General features: G+C 37.9%; 2 non-coding genes across 2 annotated transcripts; both read left to right on the forward strand.

Annotated features, from left to right (window-relative positions):
* Positions 1-864: 864 nt before the first annotated feature.
* Positions 865-971, forward strand: LOC112762024 (small nucleolar RNA R71). Its single transcript, XR_003182386.1, has one exon. It is a non-coding gene; the product is annotated as a small nucleolar RNA R71 (small nucleolar RNA).
* A 16,624-nt stretch (positions 972-17,595) lies between these two features.
* LOC112761990 (small nucleolar RNA R71) lies at positions 17,596-17,699 on the forward strand. Its single transcript, XR_003182353.1, has one exon. It is a non-coding gene; the product is annotated as a small nucleolar RNA R71 (small nucleolar RNA).
* The last annotated feature ends 1,668 nt before the right edge of the window (positions 17,700-19,367 follow it).

Consider the following 19,367-nt stretch of genomic DNA (forward strand, 5'->3'; position numbering starts at 1 on the left):
GCATGAACTAATTTGGATACGTGACATATAATCCTGTTAGTCTTGGGTAATTAGGGTTTTCGTGGTGCTAAACTAGTTTTCCGAACTTAACACTCTAATCGGAATTAAGTGACCACGAGAGTGGCGGTTAATGAAGGTTAGAGGAGGCTAAATCACTAAGAGATTAAAGTTTAGACACTTATGGTTTTCCATAGAATGAATTATTCATTGTTAAAATAGTTGGTAAGACATTTTAATCCAGAAAGATAAACACCTCCCAAACTTTAACTGTTTTCTTATATTGTTTTCACACCAGACTTTTAATTACTTTTCTTACTTTCTTGTTTATTACTTTACGTGAATTTCTATTCACCAAACCCCTTTTTGATTTGCATGACTAAGTGATGTCTCTGATCTTGGTTTTGATCTTGTTGATTTCCCCACCCAAAGTTTGGGTGATTCCTCCATCCAGGGTTGTAGGTTTTGGAGTACGGATCATGGGTTTGCCTGGGTGAGTTTCCAATGTAGTTGGCTTGTTCTTGCTCCTCCTCTGCCTCAGCATTCACTCCCTCTTGGGTTGCTGATGAGGTGGTGATTACTGCCACTTGGTTCCTCTCCATCTTCTTGGTGAGGTCAGCCAGCTGCTTGGTAATAAACTTATTTTTGGCCAACAGTGCATCCACATTGTTCAGCTCTATCACTCCTCTAGTGTTGCCTCTTTCAGAAGCATAGAAGTAGTCATTCTCAGCTACAGTTTCAATGACATCTATGGCTTCTTCAATGGTCTTCTTCTTGTTCAGAGATCCCCCGGATGAATGGTCTACTGCCTTCTTTGATTCATAAGAAAAGCCTTCATAGAAAATATGTAGATGCACCCATTCATTGAACATATCTGGTGGACACCTTCTTGTCAGGTCCTTAAACCTCTCCCATGCTTCATATAGAATCTCACCATCCTGCTGCCTGAATGTTTGCACCTCAGCTCTCAGCCTGTTAATCCGTTGAGGAGGATAGAATCTTGCCAAGAATTTGTTTACCACATCTTCCCAGGTTGCTAAACTCTCCTTTGGGAAGGATTCCAACCATTTAGATGCCTTGTCCTTGAGTGAGAAAGGGAACAGAAGTAGTCTATAGGTGTCAGGATGAACACCATTAGACTTCACAGTATCACATATCCTCAGGAAGGTGGTTAGATGTTGATTGGGGTCTTCTTGGATACTCCCTCCGAATGAACAGTTGTTCTGAACAAGGGTGATGAGCTGTGGCTTTAGTTCAAAGTTGTTGGCATGTATGGTTGGCCTTTGGATGCTACTCCCACAGTTTCCTGGGTTTGGGTTGATGTAAGAACCCAGAACTCTTCTCTCTTGCCCAGCATGATTTGCTAGACCCTCTCTGCCATGGTTGTGAGCCTCGTCTTCATGATGGTTCTCCATGTTTTCATCCATGTCTGTTTCAGAGTACTCTTCCTCTTCTTCAGCACCAACTACTCTCTTTCCTCTTGCTTCCCTCCTTAATCTAAGGAAGGTCCTCTCAAGTTCAGAATCAAATGAAGTTGAATCCCTGCTTCTTCTCCCTGTCATACAACCAACAAGGCACAAGCAAGGAACTAGAGGCAGAGACTATTCTTGTTAGAAATGCTGTTAGTGTGAGTGATGCAATATATCAAACAGTTAGTGGGTTAGTGGACTGAATCGTAAACAACTAAGAAAATAGGTAGTGGGAAGGGAAGAAAATAACTGAACAGAAAGTAAATTACTCAAATGAACTTAAATCAAACAAAAGAAAAAAAAATGCTCAATCTAGTTATCCTCCAATTTAATCATTGTTGATACAAAATCAATCCCCGGTAACGGCGCCATAAACTTGATGCACACGGAAACTTGTCTCTCAAGAAATCTCCCTCGGCAAGTGTACCGAATTGTCGTCAAGTAAAAACTCACAATAGAGTGAGGTCGAATCCCACAGGGATTGATTGGTCAAGCAACTTTAATTAGAGGAATGTTCTAGATGAGCGTAGCAGAATTTGCTTTGAGTGTTGCAGGAAATTAAATGGCGGGAAAGTAAATAGTAGAAAATGTAAATGCAGAAAGTAAAGAGCTCAAAGTAAATGACGGAAAGTAAATTGCAGAATTGTAAATGGGAATGGGGAAGATGCTCATAAAAGTAAATTGCAGAATTTAAAGAGAATGGGTAAGATCAGAGATGGGGATTCATTGGGCTTAGAAGATGTTGCATTCTCTGGATCAAGTTCATTTTCATCTCTTCCTCAATCAATGCATTCATTGATCTCCTTGGCAATCTTAAGTGATCGAATTCCAATTCCTTGGCAATTCAATTTCTCAAATCTTGATCAATAGCCAATTCCTTGGTCAATTGCTCATGAGAATAGATGAAGTATGGTCACTGCTTATACCACATGCATTTCCAAATCAAGTGTTAGTAGGATTATAGTCACCATATCCAACCAAACCCAATTTGGTCCAACATGAGAAAGCATTTCTAGCATGATCTCTTCATTCCTCTTCTAGAAGAGATCCAAGTATGAATAGCTTCTTTTCCAAGATAACTACCCAATTGGATGAAGATTGAAAGCTTTCTAGTAAAATAAAGAGAAAAGATAAAAGAAGAGTAATGAAAACTAGTATTGATCCATCAAATTACAACAGAGCTCCCTAACCCAATGAAAGGGGTTTAGTTGTTCATAGCTCTGGAAATAGAAAATAAAGATGGAGAATACATCATGAAAAATTAGAACTAGAAGTGCAGAGAAAGTAAATTATACAGAGAGTAGTTCCCAATTTCCAATCCCCCAAAAAGCTCCTTCTCTAATTCAAAACTACCCCTATATATACTACTCTTCTGATCTTCTAGTTGATTCTTCAAGTCTTGGATATGGGCCTTTGGATCTTGAGTTTGAAGCAGTTATCTTCTGCAGTGGGCTTAGCTTTACTTGCAGAGAGAAAGTGTGAAGTAGGCAGGGTGTTTAGCTCAGGACGTTAGTGGCGTTAACGTTAAGTGAGAGTGTGGGTTCGAGAACGTTAGTGACAATCACCTTTTTCACTAACGTTCCTCACCCAGGGATGGTCCACATCAACTTCAACGTTGGTGGCACTAACGTGACCACTAACGTTGCCTCTTGGTCCTTCGCACACGTTATTGGGACTCACCTTTCCCAATAACGTTGAGAGTCTTCCCTTCCCCCTACGTTAGAGTCCACGTTAACTAGGTTAACGTGGCTCTTAACGTAAGCTTGCCAATCCTTCGAGAACGTTAGTGACACTTACCTTTGTCACTAACGTTCCAATGTGCCCCTACTTCCCACGTTAGAGTCCACGTTAACTAGGTTAACGTGGCTTCTAACGTAGCAATGATAGCCATTTCCAACGTTAGTAACAAAGGTGAGTGTCACTAACGTTGGCTCATTATTCCCTTATCCATGTTAGCTTCCACGTTAACTAAGTCAACGTGGGAGTTAACGTTGCTCACATTGGCTCATTCCAACGTTAGTGACAAAGGTGAGTGTCACTAACGTTGGCGATTCTTGCTCCCTCCACGTTAGCTTCCACGTTAACTAAGTTAACGTGGGAGTTAACGTGGCTCATTGTGGCTTAGCTCAACGTTAGTGACAAAGGTAAGTGTCACTAACGTTGGCTTCTCTTTTGCTTCTCAACGTTAGAGTCCACGTTAACTAAGTTAACGTGGCTCTTAACGTGGCCAATTGTGAGCTTGGTCCAACGTTAGTGACAAAGGTAAGTGTCACTAACGTTGACTTCATTTCTTTCTTCCACGTTAGAGTTCACGTTAACTTAGTTAACGTGACTCTTAACGTGGGCTATTATGGCTTCGAGGGCGTTATTGGCGATTACTTTTCTCATTAACTTTGCAAGTTAGCTCCCATTCCACGTTAGAGGTCACGTTAGTTAGACTAACGTGGATACTAATGTGGTTCTTCCTTGCTTCCTTTGTCCTGAAATCAAGTAATAAAGTGCATCAAAGCTCTAGTCCAAGTCATGGGAAATGCATCATCCAATTTGTCATACAATTCATGTAAAATCCTCATGAAATCATGTAAAGTGCACAATGTATGCTTGAATCAAGATGTAAGTGAAATTCTACCCAAAACTTGCTTATTCCCTAAGAAAATGCATGAAACTACCCTAAAAACAATAAAGAAAAGGTCAGTGAAACTGGCCAAAATGCCCTGGAATCACTAAGTCTAACTTGACAACCATTGCTTGCTCAGTCCGACAATCCTCGTGGGATCAACCCTCACTCACCTGAGGTATTACTTGGATGACCCGGTGCAGTTGCCGGTTAAGCTGTGGGAAATTCGAATTGGTTCACCACTAATCTGCTGGGGTAGGATCTTGTTTTGAGCCAAAATGGTGTCCAATGTGTCCACCTCCAAGACTCCTTTCTTCTGAGTAGTCCCGGTGTTCACAGGTTTTCTCTCAGAAGTGTATAGATATTAGTTATTAGCAACCATCTCTATAAGCTCATTAGCCTCTTCAGGCGTTGTCTTCATATGTAAGGAACCACCAGCAGAGTTGTCCAGTGACATCTTGTTTCAATCATGAAACTGTGAGTGGTCTTGGTTAGATCAGAGACTATTGTTGCTAAGTCAGAGAGGCTCTGCTTAGAATTCTCTGTCTGTTGCTCAGCAGATGATGGAAAAGGCTTGCTATTGCCAAACCTATTTCATCCACCATTATTATTATTGAAGCCTTGTTGAGGCTTCTGTTGATCCTTCCATGAGAAATTTGGATGATTTCTCCATGAAGGATTATAGGTGTTTCCATAGGATTCTCCCATGTAATTCACCTCTTCCATTCCAGGATTCTCAGGGTCATAAGCTCCTCCTTCAGAGGAAGCTTCTTTAGTACTGCTGGATGCAGCTTGCATTCTAGTTAGACTCTGAGAAATCATGTTGACTTGCTGAATCAATATTTTATTCTGAGCCAATATAGCATTCAGAGTATCAATCTCAAGAACTCCTTTCTTCTGAGTCATCCCATTATTCACAGGATTTCTTTCAGAAGTGTACATAAACTGGTTATTTGCAACCATTTCAATGAGTTCCTGGGCTTCTGCAGGCGTCTTCTTCAGATGAAGAGATCCACCAGCAGAGTGGTCTAATGACATCTTGGACAATTCAGACAGACCATCATAGAATATACATAGGATGCTCCATTTTGAAAGCATTTCAGAAGGACACCTTCTGATCAATTGCTTGTATCTTTCCCAAGCTTCATAGAGGGATTCACTTTCCTTCTGTCTGAAGGTTTGGACTTCCACTCTAAGCTTGCTCAACTTTTGAGGTGGAAAGAATTTGGCCAAGAAAGCATTGACCAACTTTTCCCAAGAGTTCAGGCTTTCTTTAGGTTGTGAGTCCAACCATGTCCTAGCTCTGTCTCTTACAGCAAAGGAGAAAAGCATAAGTCTGTAAACCTCAGGATTAACCCCATTGGTCTTAACATTGTCACAGATTTGCAAGAATTCAGCTAAGAACTGATGAGGATCTTCCAATGGAAGTCCATGAAACTTGCAATTCTGCTGCATTAGAGAAACTAATTGAGGCTTAAGCTTAAAGTTGTTTGCTCCAATTGCAGGAATTGAGATGCTTCTTCTATAGAAGTCAGAAGTTGGTGCAGTAAAGTCACCAAGCACCTTCCTTGCATCTCCACCATTGTTGTTATTTTCGGGTGCCATAACTTCTTCTTTTTTGAAAATTTCTGTTAGGTCCTCTCCAGAGTGTTGTGCTTTAGCTTCTCTTAGCTTCCTCTTTAGAGTCCTTTCAGGTTCAGGATCAGCTTCAACAAGAATGTTCTTATCCTTGTTCCTGCTCATATGAAAAAGAAGAGAATAGAGAAGAAGAGGAATCCTCTATGTCACAGTATAGAGATTCCTTTATGTGAGTAGAAGAATAGAAGAATGAGGTAGAGATAGAATGAGAAGAATTCGAACACAGAGAGAGGGAGATGGTTCGAATTATAAGAAGAAGAGAAGTGTTAGTAAATAAATAAAATAAATAGAGAGATGAGAGAGAAGAATTTCGAATTTTAAAAAGAGGGAGAAGAAAAATATTTTTATTTTTCTTTAATTAATTAAGTTAGAATTCGAAAATTAAGAAAAGAAAAAAAAGTAACATGAAAACTAAATAAATTAATTAATTAAAGAGATTTTTGAAAAAGTTGTTAGTTAGTTTTCGAAATTAATGAGAGAGAAAAGTAGTTAGGTGGTTTTGAAAAAGATAAGAAATAGTAAACTTTTAAAATCAAACAAAAAGTCAAGTAGTTAATTAAAAAATATTTGAAAATCAATTTTTGAAAGGATAAGAGGTTAGAGAAAGATTTTGAAATTGAAATTTTAAAAAGATATGATTTGAAATTTATTTTGAAAAAGATTGAAAAGGAAATTAAAAAGATTTGGTTTTTGAAATTAAAGTTGATGACTTGACTAACAAGAAACTAAAAGATATGATTCTAGAAGTTAAAGATTGAACCTTTCTTAATAGGCAAGTAAAAACTTGAAATTTTTGACTCAAAACATTAATTGTTAGCAATAATTTTGAAAATATGAAATAAAAATAAGAAAAAAATTTTGAAAATCAATTTTAAATTTTTTCAAAATATTAAGAAGGAAAATGAAAAAGATTTTATTTTTGAAAAAGATTTTATTTTTGAAAAAGATTTGAAAAGATAGAATTTTTAAATTGAAATTTTGACTTGACTAACAAGAAACAACTAAATTTTAAAACTTTTTTTTGACTAAATCAACCCAAAATTCGAATTTTATGAGTGAAATAAGGGAAAGATATTATTTTTTATTTTTGAATTTTTAATGAGGAGAGATAAAAAAACAAAATGACACAAAACATAAGAATTTAAGATCAAAACAAAAAATGCATGCAAGAACACTTTGAATGTCAAGATGAACACCAAGAACACTTTGAAGATCATGATGAACATCAAGAACATGTTTTTGAAAATTTTTAAGAAAAGAAAGACATGCAAGACACCAAACTCATAAATTTTTAATGTTTAGACACTATGAATTTGAAAATGCATATGAAAAACAAGAAAAGACACAAACAAGAAAAATTAAAGATCAAACAAAGAAAATCATTAAGAACAACTTGAAGATCAAGAAAGAACACAATGCATATATTTTCGAAAATTTTAAGAAAAGTTAAAACATGCAATTGACACCAAACTTAAAATTTGACACTAGATTCAAACAAGAAACACAAAATTTTTGGTTTTTATGGTTTTATTAAATTTTTTTGTATTTTTCGAAATTATTTTGGAAAAAGAAAATAAAGAAATACAAAATTTTTAATAAGAATTCCAGGAATCATGCAATGTTAGTCTAAAGCTTCGGTCCAAAAGAATTAGACATGGCCAAATGGCCAGCCAAGCTTTAGCAGAGCATTACATACAACAGCCAAATTGATGGAACCAAAAGGCTCCTGCAAAGATAAGTGAAAACCTCAGTCCAAAAGATTAGACATGGCTTAACAGCCAGCCAGGCTTCAACATATCTCATGAAACTCTAGAATTCATTCTTAAAAATTCTGAAGAACAAACCCCTTTTTTTTTGTTTTGAATTTTTTCAAAAATAAAATTACAAGGCTTAAACATAAAATAAAATTACCTAATCTAAGCAACAAGATGAACCGTCAGTTGTCCAAACTCGAACAATCCCCGACAACGGCGCCAAAAACTTGGTGGACGAAATTGTGATTCACACTTTTCACAACTCCGCACAACTAACCAGCAAGTGCACTGGGTCGTCCAAGTAATACCTTACGTGAGTAAGGGTCGATCCCACGGAGACTGTCGGCTTGAAGCAAGCTATGGTCATCTTGTAAATCTCAGTCAGGCGGATTCAAATGGTTATGAGGTTTTGATAATTAAAAGATAAATAAAACAGAAAATAAGATAAAGGTACTTATGTAATTCATTGATGAGAATTTCAGATAAGCGTTTGGAGATGCTTTGTTGCTTCTGAACCTCTGCTTTCCTAGTATCTTCTTCCAACCATGCGTGCTCCCTTCCATGGCAAGCTGTATGATCCTCTTGGATGAAAAATACCAGGTACGATCTCTGCACGGCTAATCAACTATCGGATTTCTCGTCTCGGATGAAAAATACCAGGTACAGATACCGCACGGCTAATCATCTGTCGGTTCCTGCTAGCGTCGGAATAGGACCCTTGTCCTTTTGCACACTGTCACTGCGCCCAACATTCGCAGGTTTGAAGCTCTTCACAGTCATCCCTTCCCAGATCCTACTTGGAATACCACAGACAAGGTTTAGACTTTCCAGATCTCAGGAATGCTGCCAATGGTTCTAGCCTATACTATGAAGATACTAATCTCACGGACTCGGTCCGTGTATTAGATATCCAAGAGAATATACTCCGGCTGTCGTCCAATGACTACGTTGAACATCATGTAGACCGCTTGTGGTTGTCAGGCACGCGGATCTTGGCTAAGCGAGTAACGAAGATAGTGGGTGATTGTCACAGGTCACCCCTTCATTCTGACTTAACTGAATTAAGTACAAGAGTATATCTTGGAGAAGAAGTAGGCGTGAATTGAAAGAAAAACAATAGTACTTCCATTAATTTTTGAAGAACAGCAGAGCTCCTCACCTTAATCTATGAGGTATAGAAACTCTACCGTAGAAAATACATAAGTGAAAAAGGTTTAGGCATGGCCGTGAGGCCAGCCTCCAATGGAGGTTCCAAAGTGTCAAAGTTACATAAGATGATCAAAGATCAAAAGTGATCCAAAGATATAAAATAAATATCTAAAAGTTGTTTTTATACTAGACTAGTAACATAGGTTTACAGAAAATGAGTAACTAAGTGCAGATAGTGCAGAAATCCACTTTCGGGGCCCACTTGGTGTGTGCTTGGGCTGAGCATTGAAGCTTTCACGTGCATAGGCTGTTCTTGGAGTGAAACGCCATCTTGGGTGCCAGTTTGGGCGTTTAACTCCAGTTTTGGTGCCAATTCTGGCGTTTTACGCCAGAAAGTTTTAGGCTGGCTTTGAACACCAGTTTGGGCCATCAAATCTCGAGTAAAGTATGGACTATTATATACTTCTTGAAAGCCCAAGATATCTACTTTCCAACACAAGTAAGAGCGCGTCAATTGGGCTTCTGTAGCTCCTGAAAATCCACTTCGAGTGCAGGAGGGTTAGAATCCAACAGCATCTGCAGTCCTTTTTCAGCCTCTGAATCAGATTTTTGCTCAGGTCCCTCAATTTCAGGTAGAAAATACCTGAAATCATAGAAAAACACACAAACTCATAGTAAAGTCCAAAAATGTGGTTTTTGAATAAAAACTAATAAAAATATAATAAAAAGTAACTAAAACATACTAAAAACTATGTAAAAATAATGCCAAAAAGGGTATAAATTATCCGCTCATCACAACACCAAACTTAAATTGTTGCTTGTCCCCAAGCAACTAAAAACAAAATAGGATAAAAAGAAGAGAAAATACAATAAATTCCAAATATCAATGAAGCTCAGTTCCAATTAGATGAGCGGGGCTAGTGGCTTTTTTGTTTCTGAATAGTTTTGGCATCTCACTTTATCTTTTGAAGTTCAGAATGATTAGCATCTATAGGAACTCAGAATTCAGATAGGGTTATTGATTCTCCTAGTTTAGTATGTTGATTCTTGAACACAGCTACTTTATGAGTCTTGGCCATGACCCTAAGCATTTTATTTTCCAGTATTACCACCGGATACATAAATGCCACAAACACATAACTGGGTGAACCTTTTCAGATTGTGACTCAGCTTTGTTAAAGTCCCCAGTTAGAGGTGCCCAGAGCTCTTAAGCACACTCTTTTTGCTTTGGACCATGACTTTAACCACTCAGTTTCAAGCTTTTCATTTGACACCTTCACGCCACAAGCACATGGTTAGGGATAGCTTGGTTTAGCCGCTTAGGCCAGGATTTTATTCCTTTGGGCCCTCCTATCCACTAATGCTCAAAGCCTTGGATCCTTTTTACCCTTGCCTTTTGGTTTAAAGGGCTATTGGCTTTTTCTGCTTGCTTTTTTCTTTCTTTCTTTTTTCTCTTTTTTTTTCGCCATTTTTTTTCGCATGCTTCGTTTTTCACTACTTTTTCTTGCTTCAAGAATCAATTTTTATGATTTTTTAGATTATCAACAACATTTCTCCTTTTTCATTATTCTTTCAAGAGCCAACAAATTTAACATTCATAAACAACAATATCAAAAATATGCACTGTTCAAGCATTCATTCAGAAAACAAAAAGTATTACCACCACATCAAAATAATTAGATTATTTTCAAGATAAAATTCGAAATTCATGTACTTCTTTTTCTTTTTCAGAAAACATTTTTCATTTAAGAAAGGTGAAGGATTCAAAGGACATTCATAGCTTTAAGACATAGACATTAGACACTAATGATCATGTAATAAAGACACAAACATAGATAAAACATAAAGCATAGAAATCGAAAAATAGGAAAATAAGAACAAGGAAATTAAAGAACGGGTCCACCTTAGTGATGGTGGCTAGTTCTTCCTCTTGAAGATCCTATGGAGTGCTTGAGCTCCCCTATGTCTCTTCCTTGCCTTTGTTGCTCCTTGGTGCATGAAATTGTGATCATCAACAATGGTGCCAAAGACTTGGTGCTCTCAAACGTGAATCACACTTTGTCACAATTTTGCACAACTAACCAGCAAGTGCACTGGGTCGTCCAAGTAATAAACTTTACGCGAGTAAGGGTCGATCCTACGGAGATTGTCGGCTTGAAGCAAGCTATGGTCATCTTGTAAATCTCATTCAGGCGGATTCAAATGGTTATGGAGAATTGATAATTAAAAGATAAATAAAATATATAATAAAGATAGAGATACTTATGTAATTCATTGGTGAGAATTTCAGATAAGCGTATGAAGATGCTTTGTTCCTCCTGAACCTCTGCTTTCCCATTGCCTTCTTCCAATCATTCATACTCCCTTCCATGGCAAGCTTTATGTTGGGCATCACCGTTGTCAATGGCTACTTCCCGTCCTCTCAGTGAAAATGTTCTACGCACGCTGTCACCGCACGGCTAATCATCTGTCGGTTCTCGATCATGTTGGAATAGGATCCATTGATCCTTTTGCGTCTGTCACACGCCCAACACTCGCGAGTTTGAAGCTCGTCACAGTCATCCCTTCCCAGATCCTACTCAGAATACCACAGACAAGGTTTAGACATTCCGGATCTCAGGAAATGGCCACCAATAATTCTAGCCTATACCACGAAGGTTTTAATCTTAGATTAGAAACCCAAGAGATACACATTCAAGCTTGTTTGCATGTAGAACGGAAGTGGTTGTCAGGCACGCGTTCATAGGTGAGAATGGTGATGAGTGTCACATAATCATCACATTCATCATGTTCTTGTGTGCGAATGAATATCTTAGAGAAGAAGTAGGTGTGAATTGAATAGAAAAACAGTAGTACTTTGCATTAATTCATGAAGAACAGCAGAGCTCCACACCTTAATCTATGGTGTGTAGAAACTCTACCGTTGAAAATACATAAGAACAAGGTCTAGGCATGGCCGTGAGGCCAGCCCCCAAACGTGAAAAGGTCTATCAAAGTATGAAAATACAATAGCAAAAGGTTCTATTTATAATACTAGTAGCCTAGGGTTTACAGAAGTAAGTAATTAATGCAGAAATCTTTTTCCGGGCCCACTTGGTGTGTGCTTGGGCTGAGCATTGAAGCTTTCACGTGTAGAGGCTTTTCTTGGAGTTAGACGCCAGCCTTTGTGCCAGTTTGGGCGTTTAACTCCAGCTTTTGTGCCAATTCTGGCGTTTTGACGCCAGAATTCTTAAGCTGAATTGGAACGCCAGTTTGGGCCATCAAATCTTGGGCAAAATATGGACTATTATATATTGCTGAAAAGCCCAGGATGTCTACTTTCCAACGCAATTAAGATCGCGCCAATTGGGCTTCTGTAGCTCCAGAAAGTCCACTTCGAGTGCAGGGAGGTCAGAATCCAACAGCATCGGCAGTCCTTTTTCAGCCTCTGAATCAGATTTTTGCTCAGGTCCCTCAATTTCAGCCAGAAAATACCTGAAATCACAGAAAAACACACAAACTCATAGTAAAGTGCAGAAATGTGATTTTTAAATAAAAATAATAAAAACATAATAAAAACTAACTAAAACATACTAAAAACATACTAAAAATAATGCCAAAAAGCGTATAAATTATCCGCTCATCACTCCTCTCTCATGGCCTTTTGGTCCTCTCTGATTTCATGGAGGATGATGGAGTGCTCTTGGTGTTCCATTCTTAATTGCTCCATGTTGGAACTCAAATCTCCTAAAGAGGTGTTGAGTTGCTCCCAATATTTGTATGGTGGGAAATGCATCCCCTGAGGTATCTCAGAAATTTCTTGATGAGGAATTTCCTCATGCTCTTGTTGAGGTCCATGAGTGGGCTCTCTTGTTTGCTCCATCCTCTTCTTAGTGATGGGTTTGTCCTCTTCAATGAGAATGTCTTCCTCTATGACAATTCCAGCTGAATTGCATAGGTGACAGATGAGATGAGGGAAGGCTAACCTTGCCAAAGTGGAGGGCTTGTCAGCCTCCTTGTATAGTTCTAGAGATATGATCTCATGAACTTCTACTTCCTCTCCAATCATGATACTATGGATCATGATAGCCCAGTCAACAGTAACTTCAGACCGGTTGCTAGTAGGAATGATAGAGCGTTGGATAAACTCCAACCATCCCCTAGCCACGGATTTGAGGTCAGGCCTTCTCAATTGAACTGGCTTGCCTCTTGAGTCTCTCTTCCATTGAGCTCTTTCCACACAGATGTCTATGAGGACTTGGTCCAACCTTTGATCAAAGTTGACTCTTCTAGTGAAAGGATGAGGGTCTCCTCTCATTATTGGCAAGTTGAATGCCAACCTTACAGTTTCCGGACTGAAATCCAAGTATTTCCCCCGAACCATTGTGAGCCAATTCTTTGGGTTCGGGTTCACACCTTGGTCATGGTTCCTAGTGATCCATGAGTTAGTGATAAACCATTATTTTATGATTTATATTGTGTTTAATTGTGTGGTTTTATCAAATCTTTACCCACTTATTCATATGATAAGCATGTATTTACAATTCCTTCCCAAAAATTACTCCATGGTTGAAAACTTGCTTTCTAGAGACTTTTAATTATGTATTTTAATTCTCCTTTATCCCATTCGATGTCGTGATTTGTGTGTTAAGTGTTTCAGGCTTCATAGGGCATGAATGGCTTGGAAATTGGAGAAGAGGCTTGCAAAGATGGAAGGAACACAAGAAACTAAGGAGATGACCAGCGAGCAATGACGCGAGCGCATGGCCCACGCGAATGCGCAAAGTGAAGAATTTGCAGTGACGTGGATGTGTGCCTGACGCAAACGCCTGGATTGGAGTCTACACGAGTGACGCGAACATGTGAACCACGCGAATGCATGACAAGGAAAATCACTGACTGACGTGAACGCGTGGACGACGCATACGCGTGATCTGCGCGATCTGCAAAAATAACAGAATACGCTGCGGACGATTTCGGGCCGCTTTTTGACCCAGTTTTCGGCCCAGAAACACAGACTAAACCTAGGAACATGTAGAAACTCAGGAGGCATCCAGACACATTCAGATTCATCACATTAGGATTACACTTAGTTTTTAGAGTTGCATTACATTGATAGTTTATGCTTTTGCTTAGATTTTTGGATGCTGAAAGTGATTACCTCCGTTGAAGACATTACTTTAGTTTGTTTCCTTATTCCTTTATTTTTAATTAGTTACTCATTGACTCTATTCAATTAAGTATGTTACATTTTGAATTTATTAATATATGAAGTTATTTTTATTTTAATTAATTTTAATTCTCTATTTTATTTTAATTAATTATGTCTTCTCATATTTTTATGATTATTAATTTCATGTCAATGGAGTAGAACTTCTACTTGACATGGGGGTTGATTAAGAGGTGATACTTGAGTTGGAATGCTCAAGTGCTTGGTTAAACTGGACATTGTTGGCTAATTCCATACCTACTAACACTAGACCTCCCCAAGGGAGAGGGCTAGGATCTGAGGGTAAGAGTTAGTTCAATCACCATACCTTTCCTTATTTAGTAAGGGAAAATCGAGTGAGAACAACAACCTTTTTACACCACACTTGAGAAGATCCCAACAAGGATAGAAGTTCCACTTAATTATTCCCCCCAGTCAAGGCCTTTTATTTAGAAAATCAATAATTATTCTTAGTTTATTTTTATTGCTTTAATGCACAATTATTTTAATTACTCATTATCAAAACTCAATTTTTCTGAAAACTCCTGGTTAATAAAATAGCACTCTTGCCTGCAATTCGTTGGGAAACGATCTGGGACTCATACTCCCAGTATTTTATTTCTAAAATTTTGTGACAACCCTTTTTAAATTGGTGAGACAGATCTTAGCCGGTTAAGAGCTATACGTGCAACGCTGTTCTCTTAATTAAAAATCTCTTAATTGGTTAACTTCTGCCACGCACCAATTTTTGGCACCATTGCCGGGGAGTTGCAATAGTGTGCTAAATTATTAATTAGTGTATATATTTTATTTTTATTTGCATATTTTATTTTTATTTCTGTTACCATGAGTTACATGTCTTTCTCATTGAATGACGCATTCATTGCCTGATCCGAGTTTAGTCCCATTTGATCTTGAAATTGAAAGAACTCTTTCACATATTAGACGAACTCGACGTCGGTTAGCCTCCGAGGGTGGTGAAGTGGTTATTATCAATTCACCAGTCTCATCTGAGGGCGAATCCGAACCGCCTTCTGAGAGAAAGACAAGCTCATTTACTACTGATCCAGTTGATTTGTGTGCAGGAAACGTGGTAGCACCTAGGAGGATTACTCTCCAGGAGGCAGGAGCCCCAGATTTTACACTTCAGCCATATCAAGTGCATCACCTAACTACAGCTGTAGATTTTGAACTAAAAACCGCACTGATCAACTTGATGCCCAAGTTTCATGGCCTACCTGCTCAAGAGCCTATCAAGCACTTTAGGGATTTCCAAACAGCCTGTTCTACTGTTAGGCGTCATGGTGCAGATGAAACTTCTATTCTGTTAACCACTTTCCCATTTTCTCTTGAGGGAAAGGTGAGGGAGTGGTACTATTCTCAACCTGAAGCAACTGTTACCAACTGGGATACACTTAGAAGAGAATTTTTGGAAAAATACTTCCCAGCTGAAGTCACAGATAGACTGAGAAAAGAAATCTCCTACATTGTTCAAGGTGAATCAGAGACTCTCTTTGAATATTGGGAGCGCTTCAACAATCTCCTGGACGATGTCCCCATCACATGATTGGTAAACTAGTATTGATCAGCTACTTCACCCAAGGCATGAATCCCTAGGATAAGACTACACTAGAAGGTGCCAGTAATGGTTCTCTGAAAAAGTACAAAACCGCAGATGAAGCATGGCAACTGATCAGTGACTTAACACCAACTCTGTGTGCCGATTTTGGCGTTTAACACCAACTCTGCTACCTTTTCTGGCGTTTAACGCCAGCCAGACACCCTTCTCTAGCGTTAAACGCCAGTCTGTCTGCCAATTCTGGCGTTTAATGCCAGCCAAATGCCAGACACCCTTTTCTGGCGTTAAACGCCCAGAATGATGCCCATTCTAGCGTTTAACACCCAGAATGCTACCAGACTGAGCGTTAAACGCCCAGTAAGCCTGTCCTCCAGGGTGTGCTATTTTTGATGCTGTTTTTTATTCCATTTTAATTCTTTAATTGTTTTTATGACTTCACATGATCATCAACCTAAAGAAAACATAAAATGACAATGGAAAACAAATAAATATAATTAAATAAAATTGGGTTGCCTCCCAATAAGTGCTTCTTTAATGTCAATAGCTTGACAGTGAGCTCTTAGAGAGCTTCACAGAGATTCAGAGCTTAATGGTGGCCTCCCAACACCAAACTTAAAAGTTGAGTATGGGGGCTCTGTTTGACTCTGTATTGAGAGAAGCTTTTCATGCTTCCTTTCCATGGTTACAGAAGGAGATCATTGAGCCTCAAACACAAGGTAGTCCTCATTCAATTGAAGGACTAACTCTCCTTTGTCTACATCAATCACAGCTCTTGTTGTGGCTAGGAAGGGTCTTCCAAGGATAATGGATTCATCCTCATCCTTTCCAGTGTCTAGGATTATGAAATCAGTAGGGATGTACAGGCCTTCAACCTTCACTAAGACATCCTCTACAAGTCTATAAGCCTGTTTTCTTGATTTGTCTGCCAGTTATAGTGAGAATTTAGCAGCTTGTACCTCAAAGATCCCTAGTTTCTCTATTACAGAGAGTGGCATGAGGTTCATTTCTGACCCCAGGTCACACAAAGCCTTCTCAAAGGTCATGGTGCCTATGGTACAAGGTATTAAGAATTTTTCGGGATCTGGTTTCTTCTGAAGTAATTTCAGTTGAACTAAAGCATTCAGTTCATTGATGAGCAATAGAGGTTCATCCTCCCAAGTCTCATTACCAAATAACTTGGCATTCAGCTTCATGATTGCTCCTAGATACTGAGCAACTTGCTCTTCAACAATATCTTCATCCTCTTCAGAGTTAGAATACTCATCAGAGCTCATGAATGGCAATAGTAAGTTCAGTGGAATCTCTATGGTCTCTGTATGAGCCTCAGATTCCTTTGGTTCCTCATTAGGGAACTCCTTAGTGGTCAGTAGATGTCCATTAAGGTCTTCCTCACTAGAATTCATTGCCTTTCCCTCCTCTACAGGTTTGGCCATTTTGGATATATTGATGGCCTTGCACTCTCTCTTTGGATTCTCTTCTGTATTGCTTGGGAGAGTACTAGGAGGAATTTCAGTAACTCTTTCACTTAGCTGACCCACTTGTGCCTCCAAATTTCTGATGGATGACCTTGTTTCAGTCATGAAACTGAAAGTAGTCTTGGTTAGATCAGAGACTATGGTTGCTAAGTCAGAGAGGTTCTACTTAGAATTCTCTGTCTGTTGCTCAGCAGATGATAGAAAAGGCTTGCTATTGCTAAACCTATTTCTTCCACCATTATTATTATTGAAGCCTTGTTGAGGCTTCTGTTGATCCTTCCATGAGAAATTTGGACTTTCTCCATGAAGGATTATAGGTGTTTCCATAGGATTCTCCCATGTAATTCACCTCTTCCATTCCAGGATTCTCAAGGTCATAAGCTCCTCCTTCAGAGGAAGCTTCTTTAGTACTGCCGGATGCAGCTTGCAATCCAGTCAGACTCTTGAGAAATCATATTGACTTACTGAGTCAATATTTTATTCTGAGCCAATATAGCATTCAGAGTATCAATCTCAAGAACTCCTTTCTTCTCAGTCATCCCATTATTCACAGGATTTCTTTCAGAAGTGTACATGAACTGGTTATTTGCAACCATTTCAATGAGTTCCTGGGTTTCTGCAGGCGTCTTCTTCAGATAAAGAGATCCACCAGCAGAGTGGTCCAATGACATCTTGGATAATTCAGACAGACCATCATAGAATATACATAGGATGCTCCATTCTAAAAGTATGTCAGAAGGACACCTTCTGATCAATTTCTTGAATCTTTTCCAAGCTTCATAGAGGGATTTACCTTCCTTCTGTCTGAAGGTTTGGACTTCCACTCTAAGCTTGCTCAACTTTTGAGGTGGAAAGAATTTGGCCAAGAAAGCATTGACCAACTTTTCCCAAGAGTTCAAGCTTTCTTTAGGTTGTGAGTCCAACCATGTCCTAGCTCTGTCTCTTACAGAAAAGGAGAAAAGTATAAGTCTATAGACCTCAGGATTAACCCCATTGGTCTTAACAGTGTCACAGATTTGCAAGAATTCAGCTAAGAACTGATGAGGATCTTCCAATGGAAGTCCATGAAACTTGTAATTCTGCTGCATTAGAGAAACTAATTGAGGCTTAAGCTCAAAGTTGTTTGCTCCAATTGCAAGAATTGAGATGCTTCTTCCATAGAAGTGAGAAGTTGGTGCAGTAAAGTCACCAAGCACCTTCCTTGCATCTGCACCATTATTGTTATTTTCGGCTGCCATAACTTCTTCTTTTTCGAAAATTTCCGTTAGGTCCACTCTAGAGTGTTGTGCTTTAACTTCTCTTAGCTTCCTCTTTAGAGTCCTTTCAGGTTCAAGATCAGCTTCAACAAGAATGTTCTTATCCTTGTTCCTGCTCATATGAAAAAGAAGAGAACAGAGAAGACGAGGAATCCTCTATGTCACAGTATAGAGATTCCTTTATGTGAGTAGAAGAATAGAAGAATGAGGTAGAGATAGAATGAGAAGAATTCGAACACAGAGAGAGGGAGAGGGTTCGAATTATAAGAAGAAGAGAAGTGTTAGTAAATAAATAAAATAAATAGAGAGAGATGAGAGAGAGAAGAATTTCGAATTTTAAAAAGAGGGAGAAGAAAAATATTTTTATTTTTATTTAATTAATTAAGTTATAATTCGAAAATTAAGAAAAGAAATAAAAGTAATATGAAAACTAAATAAATTAATTAATTAAAGAGATTTTTGAAAAAGTTGTTAGTTAGTTTTCGAAATTAATGAGAGAAAAGTAGTTAGGTGGTTTTGAAAAAGATAAGAAATAGTAAACTTTTAAAAAATCAAACAAAAAGTCAAGTAGTTAATTGAAAAAAATTTGAAAATCAATTTTTGAAAGGATAAGAGGTTAGAAAAAGATTTTGAAATTGAAATTTTAAAAAGATATGATTTGAAATTTATTTTGAAAAAGATTGAAAAGGAAATTAAAAAGATTTGGTTTTTGAAATTAAAGTTGATGACTTGACTAACAAGAAACTAAAAGATATGATTCTAGAAGTTAAAGATTGAACCTTTCTTAATAGGCTAGTAACAACTTGAAATTTTTGACTCAAAACATTAATTGTTAGCAATAATTTCGAAAATAAGAAATAAAAATAAGAAAAATATTTTGAAAATCAATTTTAAAATTTTTGAAAATATTAAGAAGAAAAATGAAAAAGATTTTATTTTTGAAAAATATTTGAAAAGATAGAATTTTTAAATTGAAATTGTGACTTGACTAACAAGAAACAACTAAATTTTAAAACTTTTTTTGACTAGATCAACCCAAAATTCAAATTTTATGAGTGAAATAAGGGAAAGATGTTATTTTTTATTTTTGAATTTTTAATGAGGAGAGATAAAAACAACAAAATGACATAAGACATAAGAATTTAAGATCAAAACAAAAAATGCATGCAAGAACACTTTGAATGTCAAGATGAACACCAAGAACACTTTGAAGATCATGATGAACATCAAGAATATATTTTTGAA

Source organism: Arachis hypogaea, chromosome 16 (assembly GCF_003086295.3).
Source record: "Arachis hypogaea cultivar Tifrunner chromosome 16, arahy.Tifrunner.gnm2.J5K5, whole genome shotgun sequence".
Lineage (NCBI taxonomy): Eukaryota > Viridiplantae > Streptophyta > Magnoliopsida > Fabales > Fabaceae > Arachis > Arachis hypogaea.